The 6,191-nt window shown below is 43.9% G+C and overlaps 1 pseudogene; it reads left to right on the forward strand.

Annotated features, from left to right (window-relative positions):
* Positions 1-851: 851 nt before the first annotated feature.
* LOC101662931 overlaps positions 852-6,191 on the forward strand; it is a 9,375-nt pseudogene continuing 4,035 nt past the window's right edge.

Here is a 6,191-nt window from a genome sequence, read left to right on the forward strand (position 1 = left end):
TTCATCACTGCTTTTTACCCGTCACTGTTTTTAACAAGATGGTTAAATGTGATCTCCTCCACTTATCCCTGCATAGTTCCTCTCTCTGCCAAAGAAAGCAACACTTAACGTTTTAACACAAGAATAATTTTACTCCAGAAAGCATGGGCCAAGCATGATAAGTAAGGCAAAACTTGAATTTATGCAAAAGTCATATTGCTAGCAGGTAGTATATTTAGCCTGGTGGACAGCTCTGTGGTTCCGAAATCCTACTTGTTGGATGTACAATAATGGGGACAATACAGTATCCCCAGCCACCACCTATGTTCTGAGGCCCTCCAGCCCTGCCTGCTTAACCGTGATTGAAGAGGGTCTAGTAGACTAGAAGGCCGTGACTCATGAAGGGAGAGAGGCCAGGTGGACCAGGATGAGGTGTGCCTCATCGTCAGGCTTTGGTCCATCTCTATCCAGACTTCCGCCCAGCACGTCTTTCTCTCTTCCTTCTCCATACAAGCCAAGGCACGTTTGGAAAATTCACCTGGCGCGTAGAAGTCACATACATGCATATAGGTAGGGTGAGTATGTCTGAATGTTTGGCATATACATGCATGTAGGTATACGTGGGTTGGAGTATTTGTCACAGGCACGGTTTTCATAGGAACCAGACTTCGCAGTAGCTGCAGCCTGTCCTCTAGGAGTGAGGAGCGAAGAGAGGTGATTAGTGGGACCAGAAGTGCACATCCCTCTTCTGATCTGGGTTCTGCTTCCACGTTTACATTATTCCTTGGGAAGAAAGATGCAGTTCTTTGAGCACCGATTTCTTCAGAGCACTCAACAGAGGGGTTTTTTGTTGGTTTGTTTTTAATTGCAAAATGACATCCCACCGAGGAACACGAGCTGACTTCCAGCAAGAAGACTGGATGGCGGTGAAGAATGAAGCCGAGCAGGTCCAAGAAGAGGCAATGTCTCCTTGGCTAGGTACAGACACACTGGCGAACGGCAGACCCAGCGCCAGCTTCCCCTTCCTTTTTGTTCCACCGGCTAGTGCCAAGCTTCCAGTCATGACCAAACATACCCTTTCCACCTGGATGGATCAGGTTAGACAGGTGACTGTTATCTTCTGTTCCTGCTGTTACAGGTGTCTGCATTCCTGAGGGCGCAGTCACTGCCTCATCACGGGGGCAGACGGCGCCTCGGCCTGGGCTGGGGGATGTGGTTTCCTAAAGGATGAGCCAGCCTGCCCGCCTCCTGAAAATGTCTTCCCGGATCTGAATTAGAGCTTGGAGTAATCCTCCTGTTTGGCCCTGAGGGAAGGGCCAATCCCTATGGGTGCATGGCGTTTAGAAGGGAGGTAGATTTAGGATTTCGAAAGACAGAGATTTTGAAAAAGATTGAGGTTTCTTTCCTCATGTACAGAGAAAACAGTTGTCACACACACACACACACACACACACACATATATTATTTCAATGACACTAAAATACAAAAAGGATTACCCGTCATGAAAATGGTTTAGGGTTCATTCAACCTGGGTGTGCTGGCCAGCTCTCACACATGCTGGTCTTCTGAGTGAGAGACCACAAAAGAGCCGTGCGTTACAAAGGGTCTTTTATAAATGGCAAGAGCAAAGACCTTCAAAGAGGCCAGTGGCTTAGTCCAGTGATCCTTGTAACATCCCCTTGTGGTATGTAAGTGGTAAGTGTGCTAATGCTCACATTTCTCTATTTAGATTAGACTCATCTTTGATGTGGACCGTCTTGGGTAATTCTCTGGTGAAGCTTACGTAACAATCCAATCGCACAATACTGTTGACTTTCAGTTCCAGCTCTGCTTCTAATAAGCTGTGTGTCGTTCTTCTTTTTTAAAGTCTGGGAGACAGGGGTATTTTTATTCCTTGGTAAATGAATCGGTTTGTCCAGAGCGTTTTTCGTGCCTCTCGCGTTGGTGATTCCACATTTCCATTTGCTGACGTCAGGCACAGGATCAATTACTCAGAAACGTCACCCTTCGTTCCTCATAGACCATGTCTGTCTCTAAGATTTTGTTCATATTACTCGGTAATGACAATGCCACAGTCCTGCAGCATCCAAGAGAGTTTTAAACGTGCCACCAGGCTTGTCACCTCGTACTTGATACTTCTCAGGTTTTTTTTCAAAGAAGACCGTACAGTCCAGAGCTTCATTTTAAAAAACACTGCACAGAAATGATAGAGTTTGCCTATACCTTCTTCCCTGCTGCACAGTTTCCCCATTAAAGATATCTTGCATTATTTGGTACCTATGTTACAACTGATGAACCGATATCGATGCACAATTATTGAGTAAAGTTCACAGTTTACATTAAAACCCCCAAGCCCGCTGAATTTGTGTTATACATTTTTTTCTGTTTTGCAGTATATGAAACCCAGGATTGATGAACCTATAACAGTGGTTCTCAACCTTCCTAATGCCATGACCCTTTAATACAGTTCCTCAAGTTGTGGCCCACCCCACCCCAAGCATAAAATCATTTCCATTGCTACTTCATCACTGTAATTTTGCTGCTGTTATGAATTGGGCAACCCCTGGGAAGGGTCATTCGACCCCCAAAGGGGTCGCAACCCACAGGTTGAGAACCGCTGACCTATAGGGACAGCAAGTAGAATAAGGGCTTCTGGGGGTACAGTGAGGAGGTGGGTAAAAGGGAGCTAATGTCAAGGAGTTCAAGAAGGGAAAGAATGCTTTGAAACTGATTGTGGTAGCAACTGTACAGTACTGCTTGATGTGATTGAACTATGGAACAATATGGTATCTGTGTTAGCTCGCAAATGGTTTTAAAAGTGATAAATAAATAAAAGTAAACAACAACAAAACCAAACCCACTGCCATCCAGTTGATTCAAATTCAGAAAGATCCCATGGAGGGGTCTGAGGGTGTGAATCTTTACGAGAGCAGAGAGCCTCATCTTTCTCCCATGGAGAGGCTGGTGGGTTTGAACCTTTGATCTTGCAGCCCAGCACCTGTGCCACAGTGTCCCCCAAGACTCTATAATTTAACGTAGGGTTTACTTTTTCTATTGTACAGTACTCTGAATTCTGAAAATGTATATCAGGTATCCACCATCATGATCATATAGCCAATAGTCTTTACCAATTCAATCATTCATTCAGAACCCCAGGAAAACACTGATCTTTCTTTATATGTCTTTAGAGTTTAGGCCTCGTCAAAATGTTAAATAGTTAGAATCATACAGTTTATAGCCTTTTCAGACTAGCTTACTATATTAGTAGTATGCATTTATAGTTTCTCTATGTCTTTTCAAGCTTTAATAGCTCAGATCTGCTTGTTGCTACATTGTGTGAATGTACCACAGGGTTTAGGTATGTGCGTCCGTGTTATTTTTAATCCATTTAACTTGCTGCGCCCCAATTGTGGAAAATTTTAAATAAAGCTGCTGTAAACATTTGTGGGCTTTTGTATGCTCACATATTCGACCCTTTGGGGTAAATATCTAGTAGAGTAATTGCTGAATTGTATGATAAACTTATGTTTAGCTATGTAAAGACACTGTTGAATTATCTTCCCAAATGTCTCTAACATTTTGCATTCCCACCATCAATAAGTGAAACTTTGGGTTGCTCCACATCCTCCCCAGCATTTGGTGGTGTCAGTGTTTGGGAGTTCAGCCATTCTAATGGGTGTATAGAGCAATTTGCTATGTTGATGTGCAGTTCCCTGATAACATATAATGTTGACATCTTTTCATGTGCTTATTTTTAATCTTTTAGGAGTCCTAGAGGCTTAGTAGGTCACACATTGGGCTTCTAACTGCAATGCCATCAGTTCAACACCACCAGGTCCTCTGGGAGAAAGGGGAGGCTTTCTGACCCACAAAGGTGTACAGCCTTAGGGCCAGCCCCAATCCCAACTATGTGGACAGCCGCCCTTTCCCCAGAAGAATTCCCTACAGAGGACAGCACTGAAGCTACAGCTCAGGGAGAGGGACATGTCTGATCAGAGCACACGGGAGCAAATGAAGGGGGAGGAAGAGAGAGTGGAGCATATCCTGCCCATCAAGCCCTGTGGACGATTTTCCTGCTCAGAGCAGTCAATGCAGAGAGAGGACCATAGGGCTGGCCCCACCATGAGGCACAACGTCACTCATTTGTCCATAGCGCTATGGGGGACAACACTCAAGACACATTGTGGGAATTGTGCCCGATCTGACCCCACCACACTGAAGTCCCCAGGGAATACCAAAAATAGACTGTGGAGCCAGGGAGTGGCACCCCATCAGACTTGACTGAAAAACACCCCTTAAGGTCAACAAACAGACCTTGAGCTATTTATAGGCTTTCCCCCCCCATTGTTTTGTTGTTGTTGTTTTGTTGCTTTGTTTTGCCCTGTCTCATTTTTGTGAATATTATTGTCTCTGCATGTCTATCCAGATAAGATATGGGGGATAAACCATCCAGATGAGAAAAAAATGGGACCGACAGTTATTCCCAGGGTGTGTATGTGGTGGTGGGGGGGCATAGAAGATGGGAAAGTGGTAGGGGGGAGGGGGAAGTGGAAGTTAACAAACCCAGGGACAAGGGAACAACAAGTAATCTAAAATCAATGGCAAGGTGGGTGTAGGAGACCTGGTAGGGCTTGATCAAGCACAATGTAATCAAGAGGAATTACTGAAACCCAAATGAAGGCTGAACATGATAGTGGGGCAAGAGGAAAGTAAAGGGAAATAGAGGAAAGAAGTAGGAGGCCAAAGGCATTTATAGAGGTCAAAATACAGGTATATACATATGTTTATATACGAGGATGGGGAAATAGATCTATGTGCATATATTTATAGGGCTAGTATTAAGGTAGCAGATGGACATTGGGCCTCTACTCAAGTACTTCCTAAATGCAAGAACACTTTGTTCTATTACCTGGCATTCCATAATGCTCATCTTCCCAACAGGAACGCTGAAGACAAAGTGGGTGCATAAGCAAATGTGGTGAAGAGAGCTGATGATGGTCAGCTATCAAAAGATATAGCATCTGGGGTCTTAAAAGCTTGAAGATAAACAAGTGGCTCAGAAGCAACAAAGCCCAGATGAAAGAAGCACACCAACCTGTGTGATCATGAGGTGTTGATAGGATCGTGTATCAGGCATCAAAGACCCAAAACAAAAATTCATATCATTGTGATTGAAGGGGAGTACGGAGTGGAGACTGAAAGCCCATCTGTAGGCAACTGGACATCCCCTTACAGAAGGGTCGCAGGGAGGAGATGAGCCTGTCAGGGTGCAGTATAGCAACGATGAAACATACAACTTTCCTCTAGTTCTTTAATGCTTCCTACCCCCTCCCACCCCCACTATCTTTAATGCTCCCTCTCCCACCCCACCCCCACCATTCCACCTTACAAATCCAGCTAGACTAGAGCATGTCCATGGGTACAGATAAGAGCTGGAAACACAGAGAATCCAAGAGAGATAAACCCTTCAGGACCAATACTGAGAGTAGCCATGCCACGAGGGGAAGGAGAAGGTGGGGGGGGAAGCGGGAACCGATCACAATGATCTATCTACATATAACCCCCTCCTAGGGGGATGGACAACAGAAAAGTGGGTAAAGGGAGATATTGGTCAGGGTAAGACATGCAAAAATAATGATAATTTATAAGTTATTAAGGGTTCATGAGGGGGGTGGGGTGGAATGAGAAGCTGATACCAAGGGCTCAAGTAGAAAGAAAATGTTTTGAGAATGATGAGGGCAAAAGATGTACCAATGTGTTTGACACCATGGATGCATGTATGGATTGTGATACGAGCTGTAGAAGCCCCGAATGATTATTTAGAAAAAGGTGTACAGCCCTCAAACTCACATGGGAAACCTGCTCTGTCTTATCATGCTTCTGTTAGTCAAAGTTGACCCAAAGGCAGTGAGTTTTGGTGGTTTTTTTAGATATTTTCTTTGATAATGTGTCTACTCAGATCTTTTCCCCATTTTTATATTTGGGTTTCTTTTCTTACAGTTATACTTTAAGAGTTCTTTGTATTTGGGGGGATAGGTGATTTATCAGGTATGTGTTTTGTAAAGATTTTCTCTGGGTCTAGCTTGTCTTTTCTTAGCAGTCTTTCACTTACAGAACAGACTTTTTCAAATTTCCATAAAGTCCAGCTTTTAAATATTTTCTTTGATATAGTATGCTTTTGATGTATCTAAAAATCATCACCAAATCCTATG

This window comes from Echinops telfairi, unplaced genomic scaffold, assembly GCF_000313985.2.
Source record: "Echinops telfairi isolate 266 unplaced genomic scaffold, ASM31398v2 ScPeMD7_1;HRSCAF=3_0, whole genome shotgun sequence".
In the NCBI taxonomy this organism is placed as follows: Eukaryota; Metazoa; Chordata; class Mammalia; order Afrosoricida; family Tenrecidae; genus Echinops; species Echinops telfairi.